Source organism: Lutzomyia longipalpis, chromosome 1 (genome assembly GCF_024334085.1).
Source record: "Lutzomyia longipalpis isolate SR_M1_2022 chromosome 1, ASM2433408v1".
NCBI lineage: Eukaryota > Metazoa > Arthropoda > Insecta > Diptera > Psychodidae > Lutzomyia > Lutzomyia longipalpis.
The window spans coordinates 46765619-46778534 of NC_074707.1; the positions used below are offsets into that span (position 1 = coordinate 46765619).

The following is a 12916-nucleotide window of genomic DNA, read 5'->3' on the forward strand; positions in this document are numbered from 1 at the left end:
AGTGTAGGAGGTACAAATGTTCATGAGGGGTGTTTCGGTGGATGTTTAAAATTAGCAACCCTCACATCATAAATTATGCATCAAATTCTCCACAGACGAGAGACACTTGGAACCTTTTTTTTACGTGGAAAGAGAGAGCCAACATGGAGGGTTCTGATGAGGCACGTTCCACCTCCGCAAATGGGGGTGGTTCTCTGTGTTGTATTTTTTTAACCATGGAGGGGTGTAAAAAATTCACGATAAAAATGACGAATGACTTTATAAATCTTCTTAGAGAGGGGCTGTATATTCCGAAACACTCGCATCCGACATTTTTTTGCACCATGTCCTGAGGACGCCCAAATTGCTTTCTTAAAAATTCAACCCCCTCCCATCCCGGAACTCCTGAGCTTGTGCGGGTGGTGTTGGGGGGAAATGTGAGAGAAATTCTTTTTCATCTTCCGCGGGGGGTGAAGCGATGGTTAATGTATTTTTTATCTCACTCACCCCCAGCCGTTCAAATCATCCATTATGCCAGTTAAAATTGCATTAAAATCTTTGAAATTTGCGGTGGTGTGGAAAAAATTTCGCACCATTCTGTTTGTTGGGGTATTTTCCCTTTTCTCTCACCTCCTCCCTCTCAGTCTGTGGTCTTCCGCAGATTAGTATCCCGGCAAAATTAAAGCAAAAAAAACGGAGATTGAGGCACCCCCATATATATCATTTCCACGCGCGCGTGAGATTTCTCATTTTAGGAGCAAAATAGAATTTTCAGCACCTTACACTTTGCAGGAAATTAATTCATATATCTATAGGTGGGGGGCAGCTTCCGTGTTTTGCGGCCTTCTCAAAAGGAGCGTACACAAATAAATAATAAATTTAGTTACTGTGAGAGAAATATAATCCAATGCCGTAAATCACGGAGAAATTTTCCGGCAAGAGCTTCTAAAGTAAAATTGCAAAATGCGCACAAACAAGAGGTGAAAAAGATGTGCCATCCGCTTTGAGCTCTATTCCCAATTAAATTGCCATAAAATTAGGCTCACAAAGAGGCTCTGAGAGCATCCATCATTTCTTCATACACACACATTCCACCTCCCGTAAGAGGCAAAGCTAATAAATTAGCTCTGGGTACAGGAGCACCCCTTTTGGCCCCACATCCATAAAATTTTCACACATGGTTTCCCTTCAATTTCACATTATATCGCATATAAATGCACACCACTCCGACTGGATTGCTGGCAAAAATCAGTTTTGCATTTTGATAAATGGCCAGCAGATGTGTTGGCGCGCCTTTTTCCAATGTTTCACCTCCTTTTGACACTCAGCCCCTGATTAATTAATTTGAGGAAAATTCTGCAGTGAAAGTTAATCAAAATTTTGATGTGATTGAAGTTCAAGCCAAGAGAAATATTTATTTCATTTCAAAATTTTCCCCGGAAGAAAATTCACCCGAGAATGGTTTTTTTCTTGCACATCTTTAGCACAACATCTAATGGCTAAACTCATCAATGGAACCCACTCTTGTGCATGAAAGAACCAACGAAAAAAAAGGAATAAGAAAGTCCCAAAAGCATAAGAGTTATTCTGTGTGGAGGGGTGCAAAAGATGGATTACAAATAAGGGTCCGGACACCATCTGTGGCCACCCCTGCCGTACCCTAAATAGTCCCTTAGAATTTCCTCACCGTCAGGAGAAATCCCCTCCTCGTACTCTATGTGAGAAATATCGCATCTGCACGCTCTTTGCGGCCCAAGGAACACACCAGCATGAGATTGTATCCAAAACTTAACTTCATTTTAGGGTTTGGAAAATTTTCCCTGAAAATTTGGCAAGTAGAAAGTTTCGGGAAAATTGTTAGGGGTTGGAAAATTTAGGGGTTGTTTGTGAAAATTCGTTTATAGATTTAGAAATCAAGGAAAAGATACTCTTGAAGATATATGGAAGGTCCTAACGGGAGAAACGTTAGATAGAAACGATTTGAAAACGGATCGATAGCTTTGAAAAATTCTTTGAAAATCTACAAATGAGGAAAAATAAAGTTTTCTATATCTTTGAGAATTTATAAGCATTTTTGAAAACTTCTTCTGAGAATTGTTGGGGGGGGGGAACGCGTAGCGGTTAAACGGCCAAATGCTCTTCTGAGAATATTCATGAAAGTTTCAAAACATTTTTGAATACTTCTGGTCATTTTTAAATATTCACGAATTTTTCTAACCATTCTGAATTTTTTTTGAATATTTCTAGCTTAATTTAAATATTCCTTAATGTTCCTAACGTTCCTAATAGTTAGGTACTAAAAAATTCTGAATATTTCTTAGAAATCCTGAAAATCTTTACCTAAAAGTTTATTAAATAGTTTTAAAATATTTTTTCTTTAATATTTCTTTAACATTTTTTTTTAATATGTTCCTTAATTTTTTTTCTAAACATTCTACCTACACTTTTCCGGGCCGGACTTTTCGACATCTACATAGCCTGACAAAATATTTCTAAATATTTTTAAAAAGTCCTTAAATAAATCTTAAATAATGTTTAATTATTCTTGAATATTTCCAAATTTTTTTGATTTTTTACCTTTATTAATAGTCCTTTCTAATTCCTAAATCTTTTCCTGAAACTTTTCTGAGTTTTTCAAAATTTCCCATGAAAATTTCCAAGATGGGATTTTCCACACCCCACACACAATGGCGAAATCTTCGAGTGAGTGAGTTTCGCCCCATCAGGCGTGTATGTATCAGATACCGCCTTGGCGTAAATGCATGAGGGGGTGTGAGGGATGGCGCAACCCTGAAACCACCCACAAACCCCCCTGAAATGCTCATTCTTCATTCTCTCAAGTCTCTCATTCACCCTCTTGTGTGTGCGGAGGTTTTTGGGTGAATTTGATAAAGCAGGAGCAGCGAGGATGAGGGTATTCCAAGGCAATATCAGAGAACTTCCCCCCAGTCCACCCTGAATGAATTTTCCGGCCCCAGCATTTTCCTCTCTCACTCTCTGAGCTGCGCTTCTTCTTCGTCTTCGCATGGAACAACAGCTCGCGCGAAAAAGTTGCTAAGACTTGATTTATTGCCACAGACCCTGATGGCATGGTATATGGAATGGAAGAATGCTGTGTGCTTTGTACGGGGAGAGAGAGAGACTTCTGCTGTATCCCCCTTTCCTCTTTCCCAATACAATATTATATACCAAAGCAGCATATTATATATAGCACGGGAATTGAGAAGAATGGTTCTCCATCTCTCTCTTTTTCGGGGCTATTTTATACACCAAACCTCACATGGTATTCCATATAGAACGACATCACCACACACCAAAATCCTTCCCTCAGACCCGCTGGGCAACCACAGCCATAGAAGATGAATTAAACAAAAAAAAATAGAGAGAGAGAGACAAATAAAATGGAAGACAGCGAAAAATACCAAAAAAAACTCCGTTTTTGACTCCTCACAATACAAAAGCACTCGCGCAAAGCCTGAAAAAGGCGAGACGAACAAAAGGGCAAAGGGCTGAAGGGAAGAGTTTGAGTAATTCCATTCTTTTCGTGTATATTTATTAACATTCTTCCTGTGACCGCAAAAAGGATTCGATTGCACGCGAGGACATTTGCGAATTACTTAGCGTGATGAATGCCCTCCATGGCTCTCAACAGTGCGTCTTCTCAGCTGCTTCTGCGGTGAGTCTGACACCCAATTTGGGAGTTCATCTTCATCCCAAAATGAAAAGTTTTGCAATTGTTGCTGATTTATGGCGCTCAGAAGTTTTTTTTCTTTCTTTCTTCATTTACAAGGAGAAAATGCAAAAAACTTGTGCAATATTTTAGGGGATCAGTCAAACCCGATTTTGTGCTCAAAATCCTATATTTAATGTGAACGGTTTTTGCCTCTTGAAGACGTTATACGTGTGTGTCTGCTTTGAATTAGTTTCGCGGATAATCCTTAATTGAGACACAAAATTTTTCTTCTAGATTGAAATGTTGGGGATTTTTAAGAATTATTAATTTTCATTTATTATTTAAGACAAGTTTACTTGAAGGTTAAATTTTTTATTCTATTGACTCATTTTATTCTCTAAAGAAAATCTTATATTCTGTGAATAAAAATATTTATTCTGTAAATTACTTTGCTAGCTATTCTTTTTTTTATTCTGTAAACAAATGATTTTGAAAGCTAAATATTTTATTCATTGAACTAAATCAATTATTTTCAAAGCTTAATCTTTTATTCTCTAGAGAAATTCGTTTATTCTAAATGCTAAATATTTTATTCTGCGTGAAAAATTATTTAGTAAGCCTCATAATTCTTTTACTCTATAAAATTGTATTGAATGATTTTTTTTTATTCTGCGTAGATATTCGTTTAATTTCTGAACAAAGTTTATTCTGTAAAGAAATAAAATTTATTCTTCCAACGATTTTTACAATTCAGAGAACTTAATCATTTTTTTCTTAATGCTGAATCTTTCATCCTAGAGAGAAATTTGTTTATTCTGTAAGCAAAAAAAATTCTGTCAGCTTCATTCATTCAGCTAAATTTTTATTATTCAAATAAAACGAATTTCTATAATCAAAACAATAAAATTCTTTAAACAAAACAATTTTATTCTATAAGCTAAATATTTTGTTATTCAAATAAAATAAATTTCTATAAGCAAATCAATAAAATTCTGTAAGAAAACAATTTTATTCTGTAAGCTAAATATTTTATTCTTCCCCCAGACCTATTGTTTTCTATTTAAATTTTTTTCTTTCATCAAGTAAATGAATTTATTCTGTTTAAGAATTATTTTATTCCGTCAGCAAACTTTTTATTCTGACAGATAAAACTATTTTTTGTAAAGGACATTCGTTATAATCGACAAATATACGTAATAAGCTCATTGCTAATCTATTTCTGATTAAGAAAAAACTTCTTTCTTCAATTTAATTGAATTCCTTTTAAAAAATATTACTCAAAAAAATTTCTCAAAGAGAAAGAACGAATGCACAGAAAGTTCAACACAAAGTTCATCTTACGGAGAGAGAATTTCTTGAGGAATTCACCTCTCTCCATTGACCCATACGACCCAATTTCTTGCAAGCCCTATTAACTCGTCCATTTGTGTGCGCAGTTCCTTATCGCGGAGTCTATTAATCCCCGGCAGAGTCTTCCCGTTTTGGGAACAAGACCCCGTGTGCTCCGCCGTGTGGTGAAAAATCCATAAAAGGGCAATCTCAACAATGGTCCAACGACGAAACAATCCTCCCGTCTGTTTTGCTCCAATATTGCAATTTGTGTACGCCGCCCGCCGCCCCTTCCCACAACGTCGCCCCGGGGCTCTTGTGCTTAAGCATTCGTCGTCGTCCCCACAGGTTTGCCCCCATCCATATAGCTAGCTGGGCTATCCCGTGTGTATTGCCATGTGTAACATATTATGGCTTGATATGAGATCAGTCGAGTGAGATGGAGACGAAGAACGTGTACGAATCCGTAATTGAAGACGAGAAGCTCAGATCGCACTGAATAATTGATTAAGTTATTCTGTTAATTGTGTGCCTGATGCGACGTTGCCAACTCCTATGGTGTGCTGTTTGTGTGTGTCTTGTGACGACACTATGGGTTAGCATTATGCTATACGGCTATGCTGGTGGAGGAAACGAGAGAGGACCCAATGTGTGTGTAAATGCATTATGTTACCCAACAATAAACATATATTAGTACACCAATTTTACATGCGCACGCAATACTATATGGATTGTTGTATGATATCATGTTGAAGCGAACCCATAAATTAGCATTGATTTCGACTCACAGCTCTCTCAGACACTACTTCCCCATTCCCATGGATTTTTACTACCTACTACCATTGTACGCTGTACGGTTCATCTATGAAGGGGTGCTGGGGGTGGGTGGTTCAATGCTCAAACAACCCCTTTTGCAGAGAAGACGCAGAGCGATGCATAGACAAGTCGCACTGTAGCTTCAATATTGCTTTCGAATTAAATTGAATTTCCTCCCAAATTAGAGGATTTTCCCTGAGATTTTCCAATGAGAATTTATTCGTTTCTTCGTCCCTCTCACATTTGAGAGAAAAACTCTTTTCCCGTGCGACTATCCACCCCTCGCGTGGACACCCGCTGCTTCCAGGCCATCAGGTCTTCTATTCCCTTCACAAAGCTATATAAAGCAGTCTCTTTCCTCTGAGATATTATTTATTTATTCTATTTTTATCTTGTCTATTGATTCACTCCGTGTGTATACTACACAGTTTTCTCCTTTAGAAGAAATCCCCATCACCCCCCAACCCATGCCCTCCTCTCACGACCTCAGAAGCGGTGCGTATATATATTTTCTCCTCTTACCACAGTGCACTACATAAATACATACATCGATTGAAATCGATTAAGTCATCACGTAATTCTTATCCATTTGGAAGAAAACAACTCTGGGTCTCGAGCTCTTGTATGCTTCTCCCCATACCCTGATTTCCTCCTCTTGTGGTTCTTTTTTCCTCTCTCTTACTCTCCTTATTTTTACCTCTCTTATGTTTTAGTTGCTTCAATTCCTGTTCTGCACACCGACGACGGTTCAAACACTTAAACACAACATATGCTATGCTACATATTATTGAGAGGGCGATGGAGTAAATTCACATGCGGGAGAATTTATTGACTCCACACGAATCTTATTGTGTGTGCATTTAGTGCCACACTGCATTAAAAATATGCGCATTCCCAATAAAATACCTCAAATTGCCAAGTATAAATATATGTCATTCACCCAAATTACTACTGTCCAATTGTTATGCTTTCAAAGATACCCACAAGACGATGTTATTTCATGCTCAACATTGTACACCGCAAATTTTAAAAGTATTGCATAAAACTTTTTTTTTGAATTTTTTTTAAAGAGTTTACAGAAGAATTAATTTTTGAAGATTTAATATTGAAAAGACTACCAAGACTACCTAAATTTTATCATTTAAAATAGAAGCTTAAAACGTGCTTGATTCTAGCCTAAATAGTGCTAAATTTAAGCACAAAAGATGGTAAATTCAACTCTAAAAAGTGTTCAATTTAGATTTAAAATGTTAATCTCATCTTACCTCTAAAGAGGTTGAAATTAAAGAGAAAACGTTTACCAACGTGTTCAATTCAAGCCTAAAAGGTATTAAATTCAAGTTCTAAGAACACTAAATTCAAGCCCAAAAGGTAGTAAATTAAAACCTTAACTTTAATTGAGATCTTAGTCGTTAAAAGGCTCAAATTGAGGAGAAAAAGTTTCAAAATTATGCTTAATTCAAGCTCCAAAGATAGTTAATTAAAGCCCAAAAAAGTATGAAATTTAAACCTAAGGATGCTATTCAAATTTTTTTTTTTTAAAGAGAAACTCTCAGATTGAGAAAAAAAAATCTTTAAAAACATGTTTAATTCTTGCCTAAAAAGTGAACTAAATTCAAGTCTGAAAGATACTAAAATCAGGCCCAAATAGGTAATAAACTCAAGGCTAATAAGATAGAGGAAAAAATGTTTAAAAAATGTGCCTAATTAAAGCCTAAAAAATATTAAATTCAATCTGAAAATAATTATTCGGTGTTTGGTTCTGAAGAGGTTCAGTTTGAGAAGAGAAAGATTGAGAAACGTGCTTAATTCAAGCTCAAAAAGTGCTAAATTTAAGACCAAAATTAAACTCTAAAGAGTATTTTTAAGCTGAAAAAAAGTTATTCGGATTTTACATCAAATGAGAATCAGATTGATGAGTAAAAGTTTAGAAAATGTGTTTAATTCAAGCCAAAAGGTACTGAATTCTAGCCCAAAGGGTAGTAAATTCCAGCCTAAAATTTGTTATATTCAACCCTAAAAAAGGATTACATTCAAGCAATTATTTTAGAATTTTATCGTGCACGTGCAAAATCTTTAAAAATTTACTTCAAAGTTACAATTCAGCCAAAAAAAAACTTTCAATTTAAATAATATAAAAAAATCGATTCTTTCAAGTACACCACTTACCCACAATTTGATTCACCTTGCAAATATCTTTCGTTCTGATTTTCCTTGCACTTGTGCGTGAATGAAATTGAGGTCCAATTTATTCCACATTCCATTGAGGAATGATCAAAACGTTTTCGCTGAATTGCCTTGTTGCTGCATTGCAAAAAGTGCATTAAATTAACACAGCAGGACGCGCGGGATGAGAATGGCTAAGCAGGTCTTTTTAAATGAAAAATTTTCGTTTGGACGGAGGGTGAGCAAAAAGAAGATCAATTAAGCCAAGTATTTGCTCATTTGGTACCCTTCTGCATTACTAATTTGCCTCGCAATCTTCCGAGGATTCTTTTTTCCTTCTTGAGATTCATTCAAACATATTGACTGAATAATGGAGAGTGCCAAACGTGCCTTTTTCTATAGCTGGGGGAGAGATGTTTGCTCTAGCCTAGAGGGGATGAATGGAAAAATTCAAATGGACAAATTATTGTTTGCCATCGATAAATTAAACCAGAAGCAAACAAACAAATATGGCCAGAGAGAGAGCATCTCTAATGAATTCTCCATAAAGGATCCATTAGTGTGCTGGAGGAGGCAAAAGAAAAGCCGGGGGTCCATTATATTGTGCAGGGGGTTGTACACGCGGTCACTTCATTAGGGGTTGCTTCTGCCGAGACTCATATGTTTCGCATGTGAATTTATGTAAATATCCCCCCAGTGCCATTCATCATGCAAAGAGAGAGATTCAATGGATGTTAGTTCCTTGAACTTTGCAAATGTACGCGCGGGGTATCGAAAACATTGATATTTATTGCGGAAGCTCCAAGGGGTTGGGCACAGTGGGGGCGCCTGGTGATGAAGTGGCAAAAGAGGCGTACTGTGGCTTCTTTGCTCTTCTTCCACTCTCTCTCTGTGTGTGGAGCCCTTATCGAAGCAGCCACGTTGGGAAATCTTTGGCGAGGAAAAAATATATGTAGAGAATATATATCATCCCTCCCAAGGGGGTGTTTCGTGTGCGTGTGAAGGGGGTTGTGTGTGCCGATGTGCTGTCAAGCCAAAAAAAAAAAATAAAAGAGACTATCGCCTTCGAGACGATCACACCCATCTTGAGCGCATTTTTTTCACCCCCTCCGGCACATTCATCCCCCTTCCAACCCCTCTTATCTCTATGATTTGTGGGGTCTTTCGTCTCATGTATATTCAGATAATTTTTTTTCTGCCTCTGCTACTTCCAACCCAGCGTCTCCGAATCTTCCGCCATGATCAAATATTTCTCCCGCCATGACGGCAGGGTGAGAATGAGAGCGCAACCCTCGAACACAAATATAAAACAATAAATCAAACGGCAAGTCCGGACATCACAAAAACACATCTTTCTCCGCTTCCTCCCGCCCTCGGGCAGCAAATAGCAAAAGAAGATGGGCAGAGAGGGATGGTGGAAAAAAATGGGGTTGAATGGTGGACGAAAGTTGTGAGGAATTCTGTTGTGTTTGCCAGAATTTCCCATTTTAGACATGCTCCAATGCCCACAACTCCCCATACAGACAAATTTCTATCTCTGGCCCACATTCCTCCTTGCTTTGGGCACCGACAAGGGGGGGTGGGAGGTGGGGGATGATGTCCAGCTTCCTCTTGAGATTAAATGTGCGTCAAGTGATGAATTCTCTCCAAGGAAATCACTCTGAGAAAATCAATTTTCTCCCCAGGCTTTATTTTCTATATATATGAATGCTTTCGTTCTATGTATATATGTATGTACTATGTATATAGGTCCTTTAGTAGCTCTTACTTTTTATGGGGAAATTTAATCAATATTTTATAATTAAAGGAAATCCTTTAGAAATTTTTCTTCAAGAAACTTAAAAAGATTTTTTGAATCATTTATTTAAAAAAATATATTTTTCATATTATATATTTTCACATCCTTGTTGTCTTTCAAATTCCAAAAAAATATGAAAAAAAAATCTTAAAAATTCCTTAAAACCCTTTGAATATTGCAATCAATAATCCTTTAAGAAATTATCTCTTGTTTAAATATGAAAATTTGGGTCAGTGGCTTTAGCTGGCAGCTGAGAATTCCAATTCCTCATAATCTTTTACGCATAACTCCCAAGCATTGCTGCTGGTAAACTTTCCTCTGGCAAAACTTTAACATCCAATTCTCGGTGTTTTAAGCTCTTTTCCGTACAAAATTCATGAATCAGAAATTCAAATTTATCTCTACATCACCACCGAATGCGAGAGACTGCGCGTTAATAGGAAAGTTGGTCAGTCACAGCTCGAGAATTCGCATGAAGAGGAGCCCCTAACAAGGCAAACAAGAGTAGAACCATCGCGACATCGGAAACACTAACAAAATCCTCCGAAAAGCTTTTTTTTTCCTCTAGAGCTCTCCTTGCTCTCCTGCAGAAGATTTTTTTTTAGAAAAAAAAATCCCAGCCATTCTTCACGGTGTGACGAGAATTCTGCGGAATCCTCGCAGGTTGGTGGTGTGGCTGCATCCTCGAGAATCAGCCAGAAGAGTCTCTAAATCATATTTTGTGTGGCGCATGGTTTTGTTTAGCTCCGAATCCATTTTGTTCTGCATTTTCTCACTGCTTGAGCACTTTTTTTTAAGCATCCATGGGCCTTGTCCTTTTTTTTCAGTTTGCGCAAATCTTGGGCAATACCGTGCAGTGTCGGGGAATAAAAATGAACAAAGAGCGTTCCTCAAGTATTCTTTTTTTCTACGCTTCTCCGCTGGACGTGTCTTTTTTCTCATTCAACTTTCTTGTATTATTTCGCACATGTACATAGCATAGCAGGTACTTATGGTGAAACAACACCCAGAAAACATAAACCGAAAAAAATTATGAAAATAGCAACAGGTACAAGTTTTCAAGACTCGCTGAAGGTTACAGGCGCGCACACAAAAAAAATTAAATTACGCAACTTTGGCCATATATTCTAATGAGCACACTTTTTTTTTAAAAACCATTTTTGTGTGGTTTTCCAGCGAAAAAAAAATCAGTGTCTCACGTGGAGATGACCATTTTCACCTTGCTGGATTTTTTGTTCGTTTGGTCTCTTTTTTTCGGTTGTTTTTGAGGGCTCCGCTGAGGGCTCCGCTGAGGGCAACCTGACCCTGTTGGGAGGAATTGCGAAACAAACTATGTGTAGAGGAAATCATCCCTGGAAAGTGGGTCTCCGGCTCATGCGAGCAGGATAAAGAGTCATGTAGTAAATGTCGGTCTGGGATTTATTTGATTCTTGCTCGAAAATGTAAGGTGGGGTCAGTTGAACTATTCGTTGGCTTCGTTGCCTCTTATTAAGGTGAAAATCTTTGAATTTCTTTGGAAAATTTTTATGTTTTTATGATAAATTACAAAAGATTTTGTGGATTTTTTAACCCGAAAAATTTCTCTAAAGAGCTCCTAAAAATAAATAAATTTTCATTAATTTTAATATTCTGAGAAAAGAAATCTTAAGAATTTTCTTTTAAATTAATTTTTAAGCAATTCTTTACTTACGTATTGAATAGAATTTTCTTTCCTTGAATAAATTTTCCCTATTTCTGCTATTTTCCCTAATTATTTCTTATGAAAATCTTAAGAAAAAAACTGAAACACTTTGAATTAATATGGATATTCTGAGGGAAATTTATAATAATTATAATGTTCTTACTAAAAAATTCTTCTTTTATGTTTTGAATAAAAAAGAATTTCTTTTTTCTTTTAATCAATTTTCTTTATTTCTGTTTTATATATTTGTACATTTCAATTTACAACAGAATTAATTTTTATTTATTAGTTAAGAACTGTAACTTATTTATTTTTTAAGAAAACTTTAAAAAAAAATTCTAATATTACAATTTCACCAAAATAATACAGTGAATACCCTACATAAAGAACTATTAAGACAAGTACAACTGATTGTAATAATTTATTATATCCATTCATTAATTAATTTTCTTAACAGACAACTTTTTTTAAAAATATTTGCGTCAAATTCAGAAGTTCAAAAGTTCTTAAACTTATTTTTTTTTTCAGTGTATTAGATAATTATTACACCACAATAATTATTTTCGTTAACCCTTGGAAGATTTTGCTGGCCAAAGTGACCAATTTGACTTTTTTCAATTGCCCCAAAATTTAAATCTGTTTAACATTTCGTGATAAATTCTACATCATGGAAGTTTCATTATTTCAATATCGTCGAAAGAAAACTTGGAAAAATATTTTCTTTTGAAAGGAAACTAATTAACGTGAAACTTTTGAGGTTAGAAACCTCGATCCTACAAGTGTTAAATAGAATCATTTCCTTTTTATTATTGTATCTTATGCAGCCCAACTTATAATGATATTTAAAAAATACAGTGGTTACCCTACATAACGAACACTTTATAAGTTTCAAGGTGTTAGGTACCTAAGCTATAGTTTTGAATTTTTCAATATTTTTTGATTAAATTGAAATTTTCGTCGTCTAATTTTTCCACAAGATATCATTTGTTCGTTATACAAGACAGTTGGTTCTTTAACGAAATTTCTTAAATATTTCTTGAAGGTTCACTTGCAAGAAAGAAAAGACATGAAAATGAAAATGAAAAGATGCATTAAAATGCCCCACGGACTTTTTGAGTGACTTGTTGGTAATTTTCGTGGGACTGCCCGCTGATTGTGCCCGAAATGTGGCGTGCACTGTATTCTCTGTGGCCCCGATGGTATGGTGGACCTCTTCAGCATCATACCCCATCTTTTGGGGTGTAATAAATCAAATGTCAGTGAAAATGATAAATTTTTCACCATGACTCGTACTGCTGAGGCGTACAACTCCCCCCGTCACCCCAACCCACCCACCTACACCAATTTTCGACGCTATATAACGAACAAAAAAATCAGCCCTATTTGCCTGTGTATGGCCATGATGATATACGTACAAGGTGGGTGGGTGTGTGTGTGTGTTGAATTCGTCACAGAGCACACAAATAGAGTGTTT

At 36.3% G+C, this 12916-nt stretch overlaps 1 protein-coding gene across 2 annotated transcripts in view; it reads left to right on the plus strand.

Annotated features, from left to right (window-relative positions):
- LOC129787871 (homeotic protein antennapedia) overlaps window positions 1–12916 on the plus strand; it is a 154633-nt gene that overhangs the window by 29025 nt on the left and 112692 nt on the right. The window lies entirely within an intron of this gene.